The sequence below is a fragment of the Enhydra lutris genome, unplaced genomic scaffold (assembly GCF_002288905.1).
Source record: "Enhydra lutris kenyoni isolate GAN:26980312 unplaced genomic scaffold, ASM228890v2 scaffoldscaffold3, whole genome shotgun sequence".
In the NCBI taxonomy this organism is placed as follows: domain Eukaryota; kingdom Metazoa; phylum Chordata; class Mammalia; order Carnivora; family Mustelidae; genus Enhydra; species Enhydra lutris.
This window is the reverse complement of record NW_019154087.1, coordinates 40607889-40632274: the sequence shown is the minus strand read 5'-3', so window position 1 is coordinate 40632274 and position 24386 is coordinate 40607889. Positions and strand designations below refer to the sequence as shown.

Here is a 24386-nt window from a genome sequence, read left to right as displayed (position 1 = left end):
GGGGTACTTCTCAAAAATTAAGAATCCTAAACAAACACATCCTCAGATGAGATTCTGATTCAGTACACAGTAAGTCAGAAATCTAGATTTCGACAGGGGTGGGGTGGGTGGAGGCCTGGCTGGTTCAGTCGGAAGAGCATGTGACTCTTGATCTCAGAGTTTGAGCCCCACATTGTATGTAGAGATTACTTAAAAAGAGAGAGAAAAAGAGAGAGAAATTTAGATTTAAACAAACACCACCAGGTGATTCTGATTCTGATACAGGTAATCTGTGGACCACACCTTGAAAAGCAATGTGTAAGGGTAAGACAGGGTAGATTTGATCAATATTTCCCTCCTCTTCAGTGTGGTACAGTGGGCCCAAAATTGCCTGAGAAAATAATTGACTGGGCCTTCTATGGCCTGGTTTCCTTAACATCCATGAAAAGGTCTCAACACTAAATCGTGAGTAACTGTGAGCTACACAGAGAGGAGAACTTAAATTCACTCTTAATTGTAATGAGGGAAGAGAAAAAAAATATCTCTGAGTTGGTCAGGAAAGGGTAGAGATGGGAAACAGAAGTAAAGTATTAGGTCTTTGTGTCAATCTGTAGAGGAATGCCAACTGTCATCATTTTGTAAATAAGTCATATTTATTTAAGCTTAATGTGCCCATGGCTCGGTTAAAAAAAAAAAAAAAAGGTGCAATTTCCCGAAGCATTTGTCAGGATGAAATGAAATGCATCTATTTTCACTAACAATTCTCAAAGTCAAGCCTTTCCAAAGGCACCCTCTAGAGAAGAAACCATTAATGAATGATTGCATTTGATGATTGACTACCCTGTTTTTTCAGGAATTTTACATAAATTTCAACTATATTAAGAAAGAGAAAATGTCCCTGTAAATTTATATTTTATTTCCAATGTCACTCACTGTTTTGGGGTTTTCTCTCTCTTTTTTTTTTTTTTTAAAGATTTTATTTATTCATTTTGCAGACAGAGATCACAAGTAGGCAGAGAGGCAGGCAGAGAGAGAGAGGAGGAAGCAGGCTCCCTGCCGAGCAGAGAGCCCGATGTGGGGCTCGGTCCCAGGATTCTCGGATCATGACCTGAGCTGAAAGCAGAGGCTTTAACCCACTGAGCCACCCAGGTGCCCCTGGGGTTTTCTCTTTGATAATCTATGGAAACTATACTCCAGATTAAACTCCTTTAATAAGGTAAAACCACTATTCTGAAAAGAAGTATAACTAGTTTGGTACAAGTGGTTCTTGTGATCTTTATCCTGGTCCTCCTTCTTTCTGCATGCCCATGTACCGATGTACCATCTCTTCAATAACCATTTCAGAATTCTGACAGGCCAAGCTTATAAGCTTTGTTGTTTGGACCATGTACTCTTGGTAATTGGCATAACTTGAAATTTCTCCAAGAAGCACCAGCTTTGGGGTAAAAAATGAACACATGAACGGGGATTATTTGAATATCACTGTTTATGCCCCTTCCTCCACGATACAGGACCTCCGGCTTCCAAGTACTTTCTGGGATCACATTCTTTTTTTTTTTTTTAAGGTTTTATTTATTTATTTGTCAGAGAGAGAGAGAGAGAACAAGCAGGGAGAGTGGCAGGCAGAGGAAAAAGCAGGCTCCCTGATGACATGGGACTGGATGCCAGGACCCTGGGATCATGACCTGAGCCGCAGGCAGATGCTTAACCTACTGAGCCACCCAGGCGCCCCTGGGATCACATTTTGATATAAATCTCCTAACACCTTTCTACTGGGGCCCCTTCAATGTCTAGTCCACAAAGCAGTTGACAGTAGAGCTTCACTACTGCAGCTGACTTACATAAAAACAGGGACATGCCCTACAGCGGTGCTTATCTTCCAGGGCTCCAAAATCTGAATGAAAGCCTTGAAAGTGTCAGAACAAGGCTTCATTTTCTTCAGCCCCTACTGTGCCAGAACACTGCATGACCCACAGAACTGGAGAGAGACACCATACTTTTCTTGTTACTCAAAACATTTGACACATAAAAACAAAAACAAACAAACAAAAAACAAACACAAAAAGAACCCACTTGACACCAAGTATGCAGGATCTTGTTCTTCTCACACCAACCAATTCTCTGACTCTTCAGATGTGAACTGAGTGTCCTATGATTAAATTCAATTCTGACACCGACTACCAAGAACTACCATAGACTACACAGGTTAAGGGTCAGTCCCACAAAACTGCCCTCACTACTGAGGCCGGTTTCACATCCGTGTACTTCTTTCCAAACAGCTGTAAACCAGGGGTTCCCACAGTCCTCTCCTCAGGTTTGATAATTTGCTAGAACAGCTCACAGAACTCAGGATAACAGTTGATTTACCAGTTTGCTGTGAAGGATCCAACTCAGGAACAACAGTCAGATAGAAGAGATGCATAGGGTAAGGAATGGAAGAAGTGGCACAGAGCTTCCATGCCCTCTCTGGGCATGCCGTCCTCTCTGGGCATGCTGCCCTCTCAATACCATGATGTGTTCACCAACCTGAAACTTTCCAAACCCCATCATTTAGCAGTTTTTATAGCAGTTCTGTTATGTAGGCATGATTGATTAAACCATTGGTTGTTGGTGTCTGAGCTCAATTTCTAGTCCCTCTCCCCTCCCTGGAGGTTAGGGGGCGAGACTAGAGGTTCCAACCCTCTAATCACCTGGTTAGTTTCTTGGGCAGCCAGCCTCCATCTTGAATTCTCTTGGGGCCCACCACAAGTCATCTTATTAGCATAAACTCAGACATGAATGAAAAGGGCTTGTTACGAAACACAAACAAATATTTCTACCACCCTTATCAGTCAGAAAATTGCAAGCATTCTGGAAGCTGTGTCAGGAACAAGGGACAAAGACATAATATCTATTTCTTAATGTATCACACCCAAGTCTTCCATGTCACTCTTCAGCACAGACCATCAGCTTTTACTCATAGGTCTTCTTTCCCCAAGGTTCAGACCTAGCCTAGAAGGTCCTGCTGATGTCCAGATACTATGTCACCCTCTCTTACCATACCCACCCTTCAAATGTATAAACTAAATCTGAATTCCAGTTTTGACTCAGTTACTGCACAGAGACACTTGTCCATTTCTAGTTTCCTGGTTTTTCTTCTGCTTTCTAGATTCCCAAGAACACCCGGGTTTGTCCAGCAACTCATCAGGACTTACACAAGATGCAGACAGCATCAGACAGGAGGCTGATCAAGCTGTAGAGACTGCTAGACTGAGAGTCACCACCAGAGACTATACCGACAGACAATCCCAACAAACTAGGTGTTGGAACTCAGAGGTGGAGGTCATTGGGGGAAGGGGAGGTGCTGGGTAGTTTCAACATGGTTGAGACACTGAAGGATGATAGGCAAATAGTAGGTATGAGAACCAGTACAATGAACAGGGCAAACTTGAAGTACAAGCCAAAGAGATAAAAGTACACAGGCAAAGCAGGTAGGTGAAATATATGCCTCATGGGTGACACACAAGCTTAGTAGCTCAAAGGAAAAGAAAAAGAAACTTTGTTGAGACATAATCACAGTTAACCCTCACCAACACTAGGAAAGGTGAACACTGTTACTCCTAGCCTGCAGGGAAGGAAATAGGATCAAAGGCATTTGGTAAATTTCTCTGGAACTAACAGCTAGGAAGTCCCAGCACTTAGAGCCCATGCTCCTTCTCCTCTCCCTCCTAGTAAGCAGAGGTGAGGGGTGGAAGCTTCACAGGGAGCGGTAACATTTACGCTTAGAGATCATCATCATTTTTTTGTTTAGTATTCTCTTATTCTTCCCTTTTCTACCTTGGTTTTCATTTGCTCATTATAATATTTATTTTTACTTTTAATAGTTTGGAAACTCTCTTGCTCCCTGGGGAAGATAGAAAGAAGAGGCTTAAAATGAACTTTAATAAAAATCATCTACCATACTTGTTGATTCTAAGATGTTCATTGTTCTTCCATCTTAACATCACTAAAATCACGGTGAGTTTTTTAATCAATGGTATGTTTCATTCCTGTTTGCCAGGTGGCAATTGTAGCATAGTTGCTGTCATGGTCTGTATGGGCCCGAATGTTAAAAGTGTCTAAAACTTGTAGGTCAAAACTTATAGAAAGGTCATCAGTAACTTAAATGAAAATTGCTGAAACAGTAGTGGACCACTCTTTCCCTCTAGCAATCATATAAACCTCAGAAGGAGGTGATGTGATATATTTAGCAATGTCCCTGGGGGTTTAGTCTAAGCCAGCTCTGTATAATTGCCAAAAGCTGCCCAGCCCAGCAACAATGGCTTTCAGTTTATGGATTCTTTGAAGTAGCTGTATTCCCAACACCCTTGAAGGCACAGAGGTCACTGTTGTGTGAAGAACCGAAGACATCCATGACTGAGTCAAATGTGATTCAGAAGAGTTAATCTCTTTAGGTGAAGAAGCTTTAGGAATAACTAAACCATTTAATTTTATTATTTTTTTCTTTTTTGGTATGTACAAAGCAACATATGATTAAAACATAAACCCTCAATGAAAACCTCTAATCAAAGTTCAATAAGTAGAAAATAAAAATTTTATGTAAACGGGAAACCTTATATTCAGTTTAATTAACAGGGATTATAATGTTGGTATATAAAATAATAATAAAGTGATGAATTTTATTTTATTTTTTAATATTTTATTTATTTATTAGAGAGATGGAGAGAGAGCACAAGTAGGCAGAGCAGCAGGCAGAGGGAGAGGAAGAAGCAGGCTTTCCACTGAGCAGAGTCCCATACGGGGCTCGATCCCAGGACCCCGGGATCATGACCTGAGCGGAAGGCAGCCGCTTAACTGACTGAGCCACCCAGGCGCCCCTAAAGTGATGAATTTTAGATTCAAAAGAATATGATATTTGCAATATACTGAGTTTTTTTGTCCCCTTTCACTCTCAAAAGTAACTATGGTTGTCCTAGCTTTCGAGAAGCAGAAATAATCCCTTGGTAGACTCTGACGCCCTCTTGTGTTTAAAGCATGAAAAATCTTTTTGGGGGGCGTGGGGGGGGGTGGCAGTTGTCAGAGAGATAACAGGCGCTTGACAGAGAGACAGAGAGAAAGAGTACAAACAGGGGGAGCGGTAAGTAGAAGGAGAAGCAGACTCCACACTGAGCAGGGAACCCGATGCAGGACTCAATCCCAGGACCCCGGGATCATGATCTGACCCCAAGGCAGACGCTTAACTGATTGTACCACCCAGGTCTCCCTAAAGCATGAAAAGTCTTTATGGAAATGTATTTTCCTTAAGGTGACATTGGGGAATTTTACATTCTTTTTTTTTTTTTTTAAGATTTTATTATTTATTTGACAGAGAGAGAGATCACAAGTAGGCAGAGAGGCAGGCAGAGAGAGAGAGGGGGAAGCAGACTCCCCACCAAGAGGAGAGCCGGATGTGGGGCTCGATCCCAGGACCCTGGGACCACGACCCGAGCCGAAGGCAGAGGATTTAACCCACTGAGCCACCCAGGCGCCCTGGGAATTTTACATTCTGATATTGCTTATTCTGGGAGGAGAAACCACCGCAAAATGTGAACATCTCAAAGTGGATCGTCTCCTACCAACTTCCCCACTAAGATCGCAGCTTTGAATTTCACGTCATCAGACTTCATTACTGCCTACCTCTTATGGTTGCTGCTAATTTTAAACTCTAGGACCCTCCTGCTCCATTTATGAGTAACTTTAGTTCCCAGTACACCATCACTCTCCATAACACTATTTCTGTCTTGCTTCGTGGTGAAATCAATACACATACAAGTGACCTGGCTTCTGACTACCTTGACCTTCTCTCCTCCAATGCCCTTATTCTCCACCCTGTTCCAGCTGTGCACTCCCAGGTCACCAGAGACACTGTCATACTAGTACCATTTCGCTCTCTGACCACCAAATCCCGTATTTCCACCCAGCTCCTTCTAGGAACCCGATCCCAACAAATCTTTGACCCCTATAAGAATATACAATCCATTAATTTTGCTAGTATTTCACTGTGCCTCAAACCCCATTGTTCACTTCAGTCTCCATACCAGATGAAATCCCAATTATTCATTATAATAACAGCCTAACAAACACCCTCAAACTCCCTTACTCTTCTTTTGCATTGTCATTTGTTTGACTAAACTACAAACTCCCTTAAATCCACATCTCCCCCACTCTGTACCTAACACTAAATGTGGATAGAGGAAAACAGATAAGAATAGTGGTTCTTCTGATTTTAAATTCATGATCAAGAATCTTAACGCTGGGACGCCTGGGTGGCTCAGTTGGTTAAGCAGCTGCCTTCAGCTCAGGTCATGATCCTAGCGTCCTGGGATCGAGTCCCACATCGGGCTCCTTGCTCGGCGGGGAGCCTGCTTCTCCCTCTGCCTCTGCCTGCCATTCTGTCTGCCTGTGCTCGCTCGCTCTCTCTCCCTCTCTGACAAATAAATAAAAATCTAAAAAAAAAAAAAAAAAAAAATAACAAAAAACTTAACACTGGGGGCGCCTGGGTGGCTCAGTGGGTTAGAGGCTCTGCCTTCAGCTCGGGTCATGGTCCCAGGGTCCTGGGATCGAGCCCCACATCAGGCTCTCTGCTCCATGAAGAGCCTGCTTCCTCCTCTCTCTCTGCCTGCCTCTCTGCCTACTTGTGATCTCTCTGTCAAAGAAATAAATAAAATGTTTAAAAAAAAAAAAAGAATCTTAACGCTGGGGGATGCCAGGGTGTCTCAGTTGGTTAAGCAGCTGACTCTTTCAGCTCAGGTCTTGATCTCAGGGTGATGGGTTCAAGCCCAACACTGGGCTCCACGTTGGGCATGGAGCTTTCTTTCTTTCTTTCTTTCTTTTTTTTTTAATTTTTTTTTTTTTAAGTGGAGCTTTCTTTAAAAAAAGAAGATGAAGAAGAAGAAGAAGAAAAAGAATCTTAGTGCTCAGTAGTGCCCAGCAATTCATACTACCCTAGACCATTCACTCTTCTTTTTCCCTATTTTGATATGTCACAATGTCTTCTTCCTGCTCAGTACCTTCTCTCATAGTCATCCTCAGCTGATTACTTTATTTCTTACTTTACTGAGAAAACTGAAGCAAGCAAAAGAGACTTCTAGATTCACTCTACCATAGCTGCCCACCTACCAATATACTCTGCCTTTGCTCCTATTACTTTGGCCTAGATGAACGTCTATGCTTCTGTCTAAGGCTTAAGGCAATGTCTCCATTTTGCAGTAAATCCCTTAAATTCTCTTATACATCAACACATATGGATATAGATATGGATATAGTATATAGATATATATATAGATAGATAGTATCTATATATAGGATCTATCTATATCTATGTATCTATTTACCATATCCTGATATATCGATATGTCTCTACCATATTTATCTCTTACTACTGGATCATTTCCAATGGCATGCAACCATGTTATTTTTTATTTATTTCATCTTTAACATCTCTCTTCATCTCACACCTTATGACCACTGCTATATAGCTCTGCCTTCTTATACAACAAAACTCTTCAAAGGAGTCCTCTATACTCGCGTCGGCGATCCCTCTCCCATTCCTTCTCAAATCCATTTAATTGTTGTTGTTTTAGGCCTCTCAGTTTTAGAGTTTTGTTAAGCATCAGTAGAAACTGGAGCCATACCTCTGAGAGAGCACACCAGCCTGCCCCAGGAGGAGGCAGCCTATTCCCCAACAGAGTTGAATGATTTTGCAAATATGTATCAGCAGAAGTCTAGGGAGCAGCCGAAGGTATAGATTCTAAAAGTGTTAAGCCAATGGAGATAAAATATACTCAATTAGGCCAAGGTCACTGACATGGGCACACTCCTCCAGGGTTTGAATATAACATGCTGGCTGGAGTAATGGGGATAGTGTTAACAGTTTTGAAAAGGTCGGCTAACGAAAGCTGGGACTCCACAATAACACAGAGTTAATGAGACTGAAATGCCAGATACTCTCAGCATACTGTAGGCAAAGGAATGCAAGTTTTGGGAAAATAGGAATGGATCCATTACGTGCAACTGTCCCAGCCACCTCCTGACTAGAACCCTCTGGGAAGGTCTAAAGGACACCCCTTTCACCAAGATATTAGGAAATGCATGAGTGAGGCAGGCCTTAGCATCCTTGAAGAGCTCTGCAGCTCAGAGATACTGGCAGATGAGTCTCTGGTGAAAATGTGTGCCCTTATTTCAGTGGAAATATAGGGATTCTGCATGGGAAAGGCTCCACATAGCACTGGGCTGCTTGAGATAATATGGGGCAATGACTACAACAAACCACAGATGGGGCATTTTTTACCATCTCTGGTTTGTGGCACTGGCTAATAGATTTGGGGGTTCCAAGAAATCATAAACCAACAGCATACTAATATGCTGCTCGACATATGTAAATAGAAAAAAAAAAATCTAGGGGGGCCTGGGTGGCTCAGTTGGTTAAGCCTGCCTTTGGCAGGAGTCATGATCCTGGGGCAGGGAGCCTGCTTCTCCTTCTCCCTCTGCCCCTCTCCCCTACTTGTGCTCTCTTTCTCTCTCAAATAGATACATAAAATCTTTGTATATATTTTTTAAAAAAAAGGACAAAGTAAAAAAGAAAAAAAATCTAAGTCTACAGAACCTAACTGAAGTTGCCAAAGGATGCCTTGTACCCAATACCCAGACCTAAGTCAGTTCAGAGACTAAAAGCCCCAACAAGAGGGAAAACCTGGGAGATTGAGAAAAGATCCTGCAACACAGCCATAGGCATGGTATATCATAAATCCTCCTCCAAGCCAGCATTTCTCAACCCCCGTACTACTGACATTTTGGCCTGGGTATTTCTTTGGTGTGGCAGCGGGGAGGGGACTGTCCTGTACACTGTAGAATGTTCGAGAGCATACCTAGTTTCTACCCATAAGATGCCAGTAGCAGGGGCGCCTGGGTGGCTCAGTGGGTTAAAGCCTCTGCCTTCAGCTCAGGTCATGATCCCGGAGTCCTGGGATAGAGCCCCGCATCGGGCTCTCTGCTCAGCAGGGAGCCTGCTTCCTCCTTCTCTCTCTCTGCCTGCCTCTCTGCCTAATTGTGATCTCTGTCTGTCAAATAAATAAAGTCTTTAAAAAAAAAAAAAAAGATGCCAGTAGCACACACACATCACCTTTTCTCCAGTTGGGACAACCAAAATGTTTGCTTAAACATTACCAAATATCCTCTGGAGAGTAGGGTTACCAGATTTAGCAAATAAAAACACAGATGAAATTTGAATTTCAGATTCAAACTATTGCATAGAGCATATTTATACTAAAAAAATTATTTGTTCCTTATCTGAAATTCAAATTTAACTGGGATCCCTATATTTTATTTGTCAACCCTAACCTGAAGGTCAAAATCACTCTTTGTTGAGAACTACTGATCTAAGCCGGTATCTTTTTAAATGTGCTGAGAACTTATTACAACACTGATTCTAGAGGTCCACTCCCAGGGATTCTGACTTAGTGGACTAGGTACCCCATGGGGTAATGTCTGAATTTTCTTCTTTTTAAGATTTTATTTATTTGTTTGAGAGAGAGAGCATGAGAGAGAATGAGCATGGGGAGGGACAGAGGAAGAGGGAGAAGCAGACTCTCCGCTGAGCAGGGAGCCCTGCTCGGGGCTCAATTCCAGGAGCCCAAGATCATGACCTGAGCCAAAGGCAGACGCTTAACCAACTGAGCCACCCAGGCACCTTGGAGGGAGAGAATCTTCAACAGGCTCCACGCTCAGCACAGAGCCCAAAGCAGGGCTCAGTTTCACAGCCCTGGGATCATGACCTGAGCTGAAATCAGGTATGTAAATGAGGTATTTTTGATACTTGTTTCTTTCTGCTTACCAGATCCAGCTGGCATAATGACATTAATGTACAGGATCAGTACGATGTCCTCTGAGATATCAAGACAATCAAGGTTCCTCTCAACTAAATTAGGATGGGAGGAGAGAGAGAGAGGACAAAGCCCTGGGACATGAACATAAATGTATACTGTTGTTACTGCCATATAAATAAATACAAATTGTGTTTGATTTTTCCTTATTGATTAGAAAGGAAAAGAAAACATTTGATAAGTCAAGAGTTGCATACTAGGTACCAGGTGTTGTGCTGATTGTCTCCACTAAAGATACAACATCTTGAGTGGCTGCTGAGATTGGAATCACCACCTAGTTAAAATCATAATAATCTGGGGCACCTGGGTAGCTCAGTCGGTTAAGTGACTGACTCTTGATTTAGGCTCAGGTCATGATCTCAGGGTTCTGGGATCGAGCCCCATGTCGGGCTCCACATTTGGTATGGAGTCTGTTTATGATTCTCTCTCCCCCTCTCCCTTTGGCCTTCCCCCTGCTCATGCTTCCTATCTCTCTCTAAAATAAATAAATAAAAGCTTTTTAAAAAAAGATCATAATAGGGCACCTGAATGGCTCAGTTGTTAAGTGGCTGCTGAAGGCTCAGGTCATGATCCCAGGGTCCTGGGATGGAGGCCCACATCTGGCTCCCTGCTCGGTGGGAAGCCTGCTTCTCCCTCCCCCACTCCCCGTGCTTGTGTTCCCTCTCTCACTGTCTCTGTCAAATAAATAAATAAAACCTTTTTAAAAAAATCATAACAATCTAATGCATCCTGTATGATCCATCTGACTTTTGTACCAGCTGAACAGGTGAGTTACACAGAAAGGCTAGAGGAATCCCCACCCAATATCATACATCTTTGTTGCTGTTATTAATCCCCACAATCCTCTCAGAGGATGTGTTGTTACTTTTTGGTTCATGTCTTGGTACATAGGAAGCAGGAGTGGGAGGGCAGTTCCAGGGGATTTCATGTGATGCTTCCTGCCATCATAGCTGTTACTCCATGCAGGGCCCCAAAGTTAGACTAAGTTAGGCCAAGACTGCTTCTATCTGCTCATCTCCATAAGTTGCTACTCTGAATTTTTTTTTAAGGTGTTATTTATTTATTTGGCACGGACAGAGAGAGAATCACAAGTAGGCAGAGAGAGAGTTGGGAAGCAGACTCCCTGCTGAGCAGAGAGCTGGATTCGGGGCTCCATCCCCGGACGCTGAGATCACGACCTGAGCTAAAGGCAGAGGATTAACGCACTGAGCCACCCAGGCGCTCTGCTACTCTGAATTTTTGAACTTGGTGGTGTTTTGGGTTCCTGGGAGTCAGTGTCATTTCAGAAGCAGTATTTAATAATTCCCAGAATCACTGGGTATTTCCTTTCAGCTAGTGTATAGTCACCAAGCAAATCTCTTTGAGGCCATACTATTGAAGGTGTTTCCCTGGACCAGTGACCATTCACTTCACTTAGAAATTCATTAAAAATGAAAATTCTGAGGTGCCCAGGTGGCTTGTCAGTTATGAGTTTGCCTTCAGCTTAGGTCATGATCTGAGCATCTTGGGATCAAGCCCAGTATTGGGCCCCTTGCTCAGTGGAGAGTCTGCTTCTCCTCTTCCCTCTGCCCGCCACTCCCCCACCTCATGCTCTCTCTCTCACTCTCCTCTCAAATAAATAAAAAATTTTTTTTAAAAGATGATCTCTCCCTCTGCCCCTCCCTCAGTGCTTAGGTGGGCACACACGTGCAATCAATCAATCAATAAGTAAATAAAATTGTGAAACCTCCCTTTGCCTTCCTAATTACGCCTTCCCTTACTATGCTTTTCTCTCTAGCCCTTCTCACCTAACATACTACATTATTTGGTTATTGTTTATTATCTGTCTTCTCTCACTGGAAGGTGAGTTTTGTTTTTTTTTTTTTAAAGATTTTATTTATTTATTTGACAGAGAGAGATCACAAATAGAGAGGCAGGCAGAGAGAGATGGGGAAGCAGGCTCCCTGCTGACCAGAGAGAACCCGATGCGGGGCTCGATCCCAGGACCCTGAGATCATGACCCGAGCTGAAGGCAGAGGCTTTAACCCACTGAGCCACCCAGGAGCCCCTGGAAGGTGAGTTTTACAAGAGCAGGTTCTATTTCATTCACTGTTCTATCCTTGAAGCCTAGAAACATAGTAGGTGCTCAGCAATTATTTCTAAATTGACTTGAATGAATGCATGAAAGTTCTTGGAGAATAGTAAACAAGTATCTCCAGTCTATTGTCTTTACATTAGGTATTGGTTGGCAAGCGTTTCCTGTAAAAGGCTTGGGAGTAAACACTTTAGGACTGTGGGCCATGCAGTTGCTATAGCAACCACTCCATTCTGGCATTGTAGCATGAAAGCAGCCATAGACAGTAAGTAAATGAACGGGTGATACATGGAGAGGAAGCAGAGGAATTGCTCAAGTCTTGGGAATTAGGAGGCTGAGAAGGGAGTTTACATGGAAAGGAGGAACTTCATATGGAAATATTTTATACAAATATGTCTGCTTCACTTCTTCATGTCTTCTCGCTCCACCATCACAACTAATACTCCTGAAGTTACATTTTCCCTTTGGCTTTGACTTTAATATTGTACGTTTAAAATTCCCACAGAATACACTTACTAATACAACCTCCAGGTGGAGTCCTTTCTCTTTTCTCATTAAACTGTTTTTATTATAGTTGACCCTTGAACAACTCCAGATTTGGGGGTACCAACTATCAGTGCAATTGAAAATCCAACTTTTGACTCTCTAAAAACTTAACTGCTGATACCCTACTGTTGACCAGAAGCTTACAAGAAACAATTGAGTAACACATATTTTATATGTTTATATGTATTACATACTGTATTCTTATAATAAAGTGAACTAAAGAGAATGTTTTTAAAATCATAAGAGATAATACATTTATAGCACTGTACTGTTATTGATACTATAAGTTTACATCGTCTGATTACAAGATCCTCTCTCAGTGCCTACATCAATATTGACTTCAAGTTTTTATTTAAATTCCAGTTAGTTAGCATACAGTGTAATATTAGTTTCAGGTGTGCAGTATAGTGATTCATCACGTCCATACTGCACCCAGTGCTCATCACAACAAGTGCTCTCCTTAATCCCCATCACTTATTTAACCCAGGCCCTCCTCCCCTCTGGTGACCATCATTTTGTTCTCTATAGTTAAGAATCTGTTTCTTGGTTTGTCTCTCTCTTTTTTCCCTATTGCTCAGTTGTTTTGTTTCTTAAATTCCAGATGCGAGTGAAGTCATATTTTCTCTTTCTCTGACATTTCACTGAGCATTATACTCTCTAGCTCTATTCACATTGGTGTAAATGGCAAGATTTCATTCTTTTTATGGCTGAGTAATATATATATATTATATATATCACATATATGTATATATATATATCAACATATATATATATCTTCTTTATCCATTCATCAGTTGATGGATATTTGGGCTCCTTCTATAATTTGTCTATGCTGCTATAAACATCAGGGTGCATGTATCCCTTCAAATCAGTATTTTTGTATCCTTTAGGTAAATACCTAGTAATGCAATTGCTGGGTCATAGGGTAGCTCTATTTTTAACTTTTTGAGGAACCTCCATACTGTTCTCCAGAGAGGCTATACTTCAATATTGTCTTATATGAAATAAAACACTATAGATATTACATATATCACTAAAATTAGACTTGAAAAATGAAAAGATAGGGGCACCTGGGTGGCTCAGTCAATTGAACATCTGCCTTTGGCTCAGGTCATGATCCCAGGATCCTGGGATAGAGCCCCACATTGGGCTCTCTGCTCAGCAGGGAGTCTGCTTCTCCCTCTGCCTGCCACTCCCCCTGCTTGTATTCTCTCTCTCTCTCGTTCACTTTCTCTCTCAAATAAATAAATAAAATCTTAAAAAAAAAGAAAATTACCACAATATTAAATTTACATTAAATATCATTCACCTTATGTCTTTGAAAGGTTATCCACTTCCATACAATTCTTGCACACAGTGTTCTACGTGATGAATACTCAGGCAATGATGATAATGACACAAAATGTCTCAATACAGCTCTTGTAGTTATTAGATTTTCACACAAAGACACACACATAGACAACAGTTGCTTATTAACTGTACAGCATGATGACTATTTACTATTTTTTTTTTAAGATTTTACTTAATTATTTGACAGAGAGAGAGAGAGAGACAGCGAGAGAGGGAATACAAGCAGGCAGGGGGAGTGAGAGAGGGCGAAGCAGGCTTCCCACTGAGCAGGGAGCCTGATGAGGGACTCCATCCCGGGACTCTAGGATCACGCCCTGAGCCAAAGGCAGTCACTTAACCAACTGAGACACCCAGGCGCCCTGCTATTCCTTAAGTGGAAGTGAATCATCACAAAGATCTTCCTTGTCATCTTCATGTTGAGTAGACAGAAGAGGAAGAAGGGGAGGGTTTGGTCTTCCTGTGTCAGGGGCGACAGAGGCAGTACAGGTGGAGGAGGTGGAAGGGAAGGCAGGAGAGGCAGGCACACTTGGTGTAACTTTACAGAAATACATGAAATTTCTGTCTGACTTTTTTACTTTTTCCTTTCTCTAAATATGTTTCTAACCAGTACCAATCCTTCCACCATTTGCTTTTGTTTCAGTGTCTATGTTGTAAAAGAATTGAAAAGCAGTCTTGAGGAATGCCTCGGTGGCTCCATCAGTTAAGTGTCTGCCTTCAGCTCAAATCATGATGCTGGGGGCGGAGGGCTGGGGTGGGGGGATGGCTCAGCGGGGGGCCTGTTTCTCCTTCTGCTTGTTCCTCCCCCTGCTTGTGCTCTCCCTCCCTCCCTCTCTCTCTCTGACAAATAATTAAAATCTTTAAAAAAGAAAACACAACAAAAGATGTCTTGAATAATCAGAACCCTTCTGCCAGATTGTCTAATGTCAGTGTGTTTTCTGGAACCGCTTCTTCATCTTTTCATTGGCTGGCACTGATTTGGAAGCCCTCATCTCCATCAGGTCATCTTCTGTTAATTCCTCTGGCATTAGCTCTTAAATTTCTCCAAGGTCCATATCTTGAAACCCTTCATCACAACCACCCTCTACCTTTTTTTTTTCCATATCCATAATCTTGTTCATAATTTCTTTGATGAGCTTGGTTGTAAATCTTTTGAAGACATGCACAACATCTGGGAACAGTTTTTCCAGCAGGAATTCATTGTTTGAGGCTTGATGGCTTTTACAGCTTTTTCTTTTTTTTTCTTTTAAATATTTTTTTAAAGATTTTATTTATTTATATGACAGACAGAGATCACAATCAGGCAGAGAGGCCGGCAGAAAGAAAGAAAGGGAAACAGGCTCCCTGCAGAGCAGAGGGCCTGATGTGGGGCTCGATCCCAGGACCCTGAGATCATGACCTGAGCCGAAGGCAGAGGCTTTAACCCACTGAGCCACCCAGGCGGCCCTTGTATGGCTTTTTCTATAACAGCAGTAGCATCGCCAATAGTGTGATCCTTCCAGATTTTCATGATGTCCTCTCTATTCCAGTTCTCTTTCATAATGTTGACAATCATTTCCTCAGAGTACTGTGTGTAGGGAGCTTTAAAGGTCCTTATGACCCCATGAGCTAGAGGTTGAATCAGACACATTTGAGGGCAAGCAGACCACTTCAGCACCTTTGGTGTTGAACTCATGGGGTCCTGGGTGAACAGGGTCATTGTCCAAAATCAAAAGAATGTTAAAAGGCAGTCCCTTCCTGGCATGGTACTCCTGACTTCAGGAACAAAGCTTTGATGGAACCAATCCAGAAAAAGGCTTCTCCCTGTCCAGGCTCTCTTGCTCGACAAACAAAACAGTGGCAGCTGGTGTTTATCTTCCCCCTTCACAGCTCAGGGGTTAGCAGCTTTATACATAAGGCAGTCCTGATCATAAACCAACTGCATTGACACAAAATGGCAGAATTAGTCTCCCCCTTCCTGACTTAAATCCTGCGGCTTGTTTTTCTTCCTTACTAATAAATGTCCTTTGTGACACTTTTTTTTCAGAATAGGTCACTTTAGTCTGCATTAAAAACCTGTTAAGGCAGATACCCTTTCTCCTCAATGATTTTCTTAATCGGTCTGAGAACTTCTGTAGCTGCCTCTTGGTTGGTGGAAGCTGCTTCTCCTGTTGATATTTTTTAATCTAAAGTTCTTGCTAAAATTATCAAACCATCCTTTGCTAGTATTAAGTTCTCCAGCTTTAGATCTTTCATTTTCCTTTTGCTTTAAACTGTCATATAATGATACCCCACTTTTTCTAGAATCATATTAGAGTACTGATATGCCTTTCTTACACTAATCCTGTACCCAAATAAGAGCTGCATTTTCGGGGCACCGGGTGGCTCAGTCAGTTGAGTGTCTGCCTTTGGCTCAGGTCATGATCCCAGAGTCTTGGATGGAGTCCCTCAGGCTCTCTGCTCAGCGGGGAGCCTGCTTCTCCTTCTCTCTCTGAACCCAGCCCCGCCCAGCTGATGCTCACTCTCTCTCTATCTCAAATAAATAAATAAAATCTTTTTTTAAAAAAGAGCTGCATTTTCAATATGAGATAAAAATGTATTTTGCAAAGAAGTGCAAAGTTTTCACCCCCATTGGTGTAGCTACAGTGACAGTTTCACAAATTTCCTTTTTCTTTTTCTTTTTTTTTTTTAATGCTCCTTATGCTGGCTTCATTTATCTTGAAATGGCAGGCAACCACACTGCAGACCTCAATCTATGGTACATATCAAGCAACTCAACTTTGTCTTGTAATGTCATGACTTTCCTCTGTTTCTTACAAGTGCTTTGTGCATCACTAGTGGCACTTACTACGGGTCCCATGGTGTTATTCAAAGTTTACAGTGTTGCACTAAGCATCGTGAAAAATGTGTGAGAACTGTGAGAGAACACATTTTACTGTGACACACGATATACTGGAGAGACAAATGGGTCATACGGAGATTATTACTGTAATACGGCATTTTAAGTGGATACTGGCAACACTTGAGCTCACTGCCATAGCTAGGAGAGGTGGCTACAAAATTCTTGCAGTGTATAGTATGTATTACAGTTAATTTTATGTAGGTATGATTTAATACTGCATCTTTGCATTTGTTTACATCTCTCTTGACCACAAATGGCACCACGTATGGTCTGTATTTGTGTGGGTACTTTTTTAAAAAGATTTGTTTATTTGAGAGAGAGAGTTGGGGTGGGGGCGGGGTATAAGAGGAGGAGAGGGAGCCTGAAGCAGACTCCATGCTGAGTACGGGGCTGGATGCAGGGCTCAATCTCATGACCCTGAGACTACTACCTGGATCAAAACCAAGAGTCAGATGCTTTACCAGCTAAGTCACCCAGGCACCCCCGTGCACATACCTTTTGATAAATTTTAAATTTTTATAATAGATTTTTATATATTTTATGGTAGTAAGTGACAAAATAATATCTACATATATTTTATGCACTCATGACATACCTAACTTCTCAATTTTCTTGATATATCTAGGCTATGCAGTTCATCTGTGAGTTTTTTCAAATTGTTGCAAATATCCAAAAAATTTTCCAATATATTTATTGGAAAAACCCATGTGTTAGTGGACCCAAACAGTTCAAACCCATGTTGTTCAAGGGTCAACTGTAGTTTAGTCCACAAATATTTACTGAGCATCTACTATGTGCAAAGATATAAGTGTTAGGATATAGCTTTGAATTAGACAAAGACTCTCTCCTCAGGAAGCTTACATTCTAATGAATATAGATGATAGACAGATAGATATAGATAGATATGATCATTTCAGAAAGTGGTATGTCAAACAAGGAAGTTACATAGAGTCATGGGAGCCTTCCTTGAGGAAATACCACTTGAGCTGAAAACTGAAGAATAAGAACCAGCCATGCGAAGACCTGTTTGTTCTTTCACTGTGGTAAAATATCTATAACATAAAATTTCCCACTTTTGAGTAGAGTTTTGTGACACCGAACACCACCACATGTCTCCAGAACTTTTTCATTTCCCCAAACTGAAACTCTGTACCCGCTAAACAATCACTCCTCACTCCCTGTCACCCCGGTAGTAACCACTATCTTACTTTCTGTTTCTATGAATTTGACTCCTGTAGGTCCCTCATACAAGGGTTTATTTGTCATACAGTATTTGTCCTTTGATGACTAGCATATTCCACTCAGCATAATGTCACCAAGATTCATCCATGTGTCAGAATTTTTAAAACAAATATTCCATTATAAACATAGACCACATTTTGTGGTGTTCTTCTACTGATAAGACACCTGAGTAATTTCCATCTTTTGGCTATTGTATTACTCACAAGTGTACAAATCTCTATTTGAGTGCCTGCTTTCAATTCTTTCAGTATATACCCAGAAGTAGAATTGCTGGATCGTATGGTAACACTATGTTTAATCTTTTGAGGAATTGCCAAACTTTTCTATAGCAGCTATGCCCCTTCACACTCCCACCAGCAAAGCACAAAGCGTCCAGTTTATATCCATGCCAACTCTTGTTATTTTCCTCTTTTTTTTTTTTTTTCTTATCATGGCCATCCTAGTGGGTATGAAGTGGTATCTCATTATGGTTTTGATTTACATTTCCCTCATGATTAGTGATGTTAAGCATCTTTTCATATGCTTACTGCCCATTTTTAGATAATCTTTGAAGAAATGTCTACTTAAGTCCTTCTGCCTTTTATAATTCAGGTATTTGGCTTTTGTTGTTGAGCTGTAGGAATCCTTTATATAGTCTAGATATTAACCCCTTATCAGATATATGATTTATAAATATTTTCTGCCATTCTGTGGGTTGTCTTTCCACTTTCTTAATAATGTCCTTTGAGACATGCGAGTTTTTAATTTTGAAGAAGCTCAAAGATCTGGTTTTTCTTTTGTTGCCTGTGCATTTGGTGTCATATCCGAGAAATCACTGTCATGAGGCTTTTCCCCTATGTTTTCATCTAAGAGTTTTATACTTCTAGCTGTTATGGTTAGGTCTTTGGTTCATTTTGATGAACCATTTTGATAATTTCTGTATAAGGTATAAGGTAAGGGTCTGAGAGTTCTTTTGTATGTGGATATCCAGTTTTTCCAGCACCATTTGTCAAAAAGAATGTCTTTTCCCCATTGGACATTCTCTCTATTCCATTTCATTGGTCTGTATTTTTTATTTATGCCATTACCACTGTTTTTTTGATTACTATAATTTTGTTGAGGTTAGAGTTTTAGATCAGAGGCCACAGCAATTACAAAGAACTAGAGTAGGGAATCAGTGAACTTTTTCTGTAAAGGGCCAAATAGAAAATACCTGAGGCTTCAAAGGCCATGTGGTCTCTGTCACAATTACTCTACCTGCCATTATGGCCCTAAAGTAGCCATAAATGATACAGTATCAGATGGTTGTGGCTGTGTTCCAAAAACACTTTATCTTAATTGGTGGCAGGACAGATTTGCTCCAGAGGCAGTATTTTGACACTCTTTGGACTAGAGGTCACATTTGGGCATTTTCAAAGGCTTAAAGGAAGACCTGTGTGACCAGAATAAAGGTTAGAGAGGAGGAAGGAGCTGAGGCTGGAGAGGTAAGTCAGAGCCAGATCACAGAAACCTGTAGAACACAAGGAGAATTTGACTTACTCTCTCTCATTCACTTACCAAACATCCATCAGGGACCTTCTGGGAGCTAGGGGCTGGGACTACATAGACTCCATCCTCAGCCTCTGTGGACTTTTGATATAGAGAAGTGTAAGCTAAGGAGTTTTAATACAGATCATATTTCCTGAGTCATGACCTATGTTCCACTCCCTCACTTGAACGAACCATGGGAGATGCTCAGAACTTTACCCTACTGCTTAATTTTTTTTTAAGATTTTATTTATTTGACAGACAGAGATCACAAGTAGGCAGACAGGCAGGCAGAGAGAGAGGGGGAAGCAGGCTCCCCACTGAGCAGAGAGCCCAATGTGGGGCTCAGTCCCAGTACTCTGAGATCATGACCTGAGCCAAGGCAGAGGCTTAATCCACTGAGCAATCCAAAGCCCTACCCTACTGCTTTAGTTCAAGCCTTTATTCACTGTCTCCAGGATGATTGCCACAGTCTGTTCAAACACCTCTATCTATAGCCTCACCTCCTTCCAAACCAGCCCCCACATTGCAGCAAGACAACTCCTAAAATGTAACTATGATTGCACTCCCCAGCTTCAAACTGCCACTCTAACACGGTTAAGTCCAAACCCTTGGGATGATACATAAGGCCCCGAGTGAGCAGACCCCAGCCAACTTCTCAGCATCATCTGCTCTCTCTCCCCTTGGTGGGAAGTGCTAGCCGGCGACCTGGGGTCTTAACTCACAAAAACCCTCACAAGAGCATGTTTGACTCGTGATTAAGCCCTGCATACCACCTACATTAAAGAAGGGTGTTTGATATCTATGTGAATTCTTATTGTTTGTGTCTCTGTTATAAAGTACAATTATGAATTGAGCAAGACCTGGTAATAAAAGAACAAACTCATAGAGCAAAAGCCCTGCACTGCTGAGTCAGTTAAGCCCCACAACTCACTTCCAAGGTAAGTCATACCATTGTCTCCATTTTACAGATTAGGAAACAGGCACAAAAGGTTAACTTCCCCAGGATTGCACAGTTTGCCTAAGCGAGGTCATCAATATTCAGAACCAGAAATTCTGGCTCTATAATCTGTGTTATCAAGCACATTGTGCTCCCTCACTAAACCATAAATATATTCTTTTAAAATACTGACAAGCTGCGCCTATAGTCTAAAAGGGTGACCGCTGGCTGGCAGCATCAGATTCATCTAGAAGCTTATTAGAAATGCAAATTCTATGTGATCTCACTCTGTCAAATAAATAAATAAATAAAATCTTTAAAGAAATGCAAATTCTATATCTGGGACCTGACCCACTCAGAATCTCTGGAGGTAGGGCCCAGGAAGCTGAGTTTTAGCAAGCAATCCAGGTGATTTTTTTTTCTTTTTTTAGATTTTATTTATTTATTTGAGGGAGAGAGAGAGAGTGAGGAAGACACAGAGCATGAGATAGGGGTGAAGAACAGAGGGAGAAGCAACACCTGAACCGAAGGCAGACGCTTCACTGACTGAGCCACCCATGCACCCTCCCCGGGTGATTTTTAAGCATGATAAAGTTTGAGTTTGAGACCCGTTGCTCTAAAATATTTATTCCTGCGGAGTAAAGACCTTAATGGAGGCAAAGCTTAAGACAAGCATGAGCATCAATGACAAAGAAGTAGAAACAGAACTCTTTTTAGCGTACAAAATTTTCTAAGTCCAACGTAAAAAGAAAGCAGACCTAGTACAGAACACTACAGGATATCAAGGGTCCTGAGAGGTTGAAGAAAGTACAAAATAAACCTGACCTTGGAGCCATCAGGCTGGGGCTCAAATCCAGCACTCCCACTAACCAGCTGTGTGCCTTGTAAGAAATGGCTTAACCGGCGTCTCAATTTCTTCACTAACAGGTTAGAATAATAAGCCCTTTGACCTGCTCCCTATGATGGTTGTGAAAATCATGTGGGATAAGATATGTGACGATGCTTTGTATGGAAGGATAACATGGTGATGAAGTTTGTTTTCCTGCTGGAACTCCTTACCACAGAATATATGCATCTTCCCTTCTACTCAGGAAGCGGATAGGATTTTGAGTCTTGCAGTGACTCAAGATTTCTCTTCAGTGTAGGTTGGAAGAGATACACAGCTGGAATGAGAGGTTGCTCTGGGCTTGACTAGAGAGAACAGAGGGAAGTGGCCTCAGCTGAGAAAATGGTGCCAGAGCTTTGGCAGATGGTGGTGGAATACCATTAATATATCTGAACTCATCTGTGGCTTTACAATTTCTCCCCCCCCCCGCGAAAAGTTTAATTAAAACCTGTAACAGCTTCAGCCAATGTTCAGTCCCAGACATTCTCACCACCTAGCAGTTGCTATTGTGCGGGCTGTTTACAAAAACCTCTGTTCTGACTGGTCAAGGTTTGTGCCACACAGTTGTTAAATTTTTAAGTAACACCTCTGGTGATACCCCAATGATAGAAAGGGATGTTATTCGAAGCTTATTTCAAACAGAAGCAATTCTTCTCCCTCAGAAATGGTTTAATGTGTTCCCACTGCGCTTCACTAGGCCGGCGCATTCCTCGGACCCTTGACCCCAGTGCCTACTCCCTGACTTCATGACAAATAGTTTTGGCATGTTCACTCATCACAACACAATTTATAATTTATTCTGTTTCAAGCATAGTTCTCCGGCTGAGGAAGCCATGAGCTACTATTCCAGAAGAACTCCCATGTGTCTGTGGGTCAGAATTCTATTTCTAAGCTGGGGTTTCTTCTATTCATTTCCCGAAGCTATGACATCCCAAGCCACCACACTCTTTACTTTCCCCCTTTTTTCCCATTGCTATTTTCTCCCCTCAACTACGGACAGAATAGGTAGACTTCCTATCTATTCATTTTTTCCCTCTTAGCTTGTCTCTTTTGGATTAAACTCGACTTTCAGATAAATGTGAATCATTTAAGAGAGGGAGCTACTACCAGGAGAGATTAAAGGCCTCTCATAAGAAAACAAAACATATTACTTATGTTCCTTACTTGAATTGGCATTCAACCTTGTAGTAGATTCATAGGCCTTACAATCTTTATACCTCAAAATGGTAGGTGGAAGACATCAGTTATTTTTCGAGTATGCATAATTTTTAACTGAAACTGAAATGATCAAAGTAACCACTAGCTGTACCTGTTGAGGTGTGATAGGACACTTAATCCCCTAAATTGTAAAAATTAAAAAAAGATTTCTGGTTCTGCCTAAAGTGACCCACGCAGTCTAGGGAGCAGTCCAACATTCTCTCTCACTTGGTGTGACTTGGCTTACCACATCTAGGAACTGTTGAACAGAAACCCCCAATTTTAGAGACAGTCCATTGAGCAGATACAACCAGGGTAAGGGATGGGGACTGATTTTCTTTTCAGGTGCTCTTCGTAAATCACATACCTAGTTAAATGCCTTCATTCTACCAGCATCCTCCCAATCCTTTTCCCCCCAAAGCAAAAAAACCTAGAGGGATGAAGCCCTTATTACTAAAGGCGTGGTTCATGAACCCACAGATCTGAGGCTGCCTGCAAGTCTGTCGGAAATGCAGAGTCTCAGGCCCAAACCAGACCCACGGAATTCTGCTGCCTTTTAACTCAATGTCCAAGTGATTCATATTCACATTAAAGGATGAGAAGTACTGATTTAGGTGACATGTTTGTTAAAGAGCATTCCAAAAAGTACCAAGATTCTCTACTCCGAACACTTGAAAAAATAAAAACAGACAACTCACTTCAGTTAGGACGTGCGATGCTGGATGGAAAGCAGCCCAACCTTCGTAGGGAGGCAGCGGTGATGCGGAGACTTTTACCCTGGTAGGTTTTCCTGTAGAGACTTCAGCCCCAGATCCATGTCCCTTAAAGTTCCAGGAGTTTCCTCTTGCCAGCCCTCGGGCACAAGGAAAAGAACCAGGGAGAAAAAGTAGCAGCCCCTCAGCAAGATCCTGCAAGGACCAAAAAGACCAAGACTTTCCGAAGAAACTAGCCTTGAGGAAATGGCCAGGGGGGGAAATGAACAGTTCTCATCTCTCCCTGATTTCCTTCCTTCTCCCCCAGGAGCCCGGCATTACCCACATTTTTTTCTTGACTACTGAGATTCAAACCGATGACCTAATGCCTCCAATCTGTCTGGGATCCTTTTCCGGCGTTCCTGGCAAGAGGATGGGGAAGAGAGAAAAGGCACGTGTCAGAGAGATATTTTTATCTTTCTCTTTGTGCAACAGAACCCTGGTAACAGCATCTCCGACACTAGCGACAACTTGAGGAAGAATCAAAGCCAATCCTAGCAAATAGTTGTGCTCTGTGTAAACTTCCTGTCTTTCGCTAGCTCTGACGAAATGGAGGTGGGGGGGTGTCTCCTCTCATAGGTCCTGCCTTCTAGCAAAAAAAGTGCAAACAAGAAGATAACACGTTTAAAAGGAAGTGAAAGAAACCAAAGCAAAGACAAGAGTTAGGTTTCAAGGCAAAGACCCACCAGCGATTGGAAGAGGAAGGAGCAGCTGTATTTCAAACATGCTAGTCTTCTAATGTTCTCCTTTTCTAACCCAGAAATATAATAGGAAGGTAAGACCATATTAAATAAGTATTTCATCTTCTGAAAACGTGATGGTGTTAAGTGAAATAATAGGACATTTACTAAGAGTTTCTGGTCCCTCTCTTTACTAGTCTTGACAAGTCTTTTCACCCACGCTTCCCCAGTTACAAAAGGGTGAGCACAATGATGCCGTCCCTACAGAGATTGGCACAATAATATGAGATGTGCAAAATGTCAACGACTGAGCTCGCCATGATTTAAGTTCTCTTTATATTTAAGTCACCATTCTGAGTCTTCTTTTGCTCATACCTAAGCACAAATCAGGCATTCAATAAATATATTTGTTTTCCTCCACCTTCTTCCGGCATTCAATAAATAATGATTGAAATGA

The 24386-nt window shown here is 41.7% G+C and overlaps 1 protein-coding gene across 3 annotated transcripts in view; it reads right to left on the bottom strand.

Moving 5' to 3' along the window:
• The window catches only part of LOC111155589 (ATP binding cassette subfamily G member 2 (Junior blood group)), a 157068-nt gene extending 133371 nt beyond the window's left edge, over positions 1 to 23697 (bottom strand). For 2 of the 3 annotated variants that reach the window (XM_022515852.1, XM_022515842.1), the window contains exon 1: positions 23196 to 23697. The gene's annotated coding sequence lies outside the window, so the exon portion shown is untranslated. Of the gene's footprint in view, positions 1 to 19504; positions 19687 to 23195 lie in introns of those variants that run through there. The other variant, XM_022515867.1, reaches the window with a different exon arrangement.
• Between the last annotated feature and the right edge of the window lie 689 nt (positions 23698 to 24386).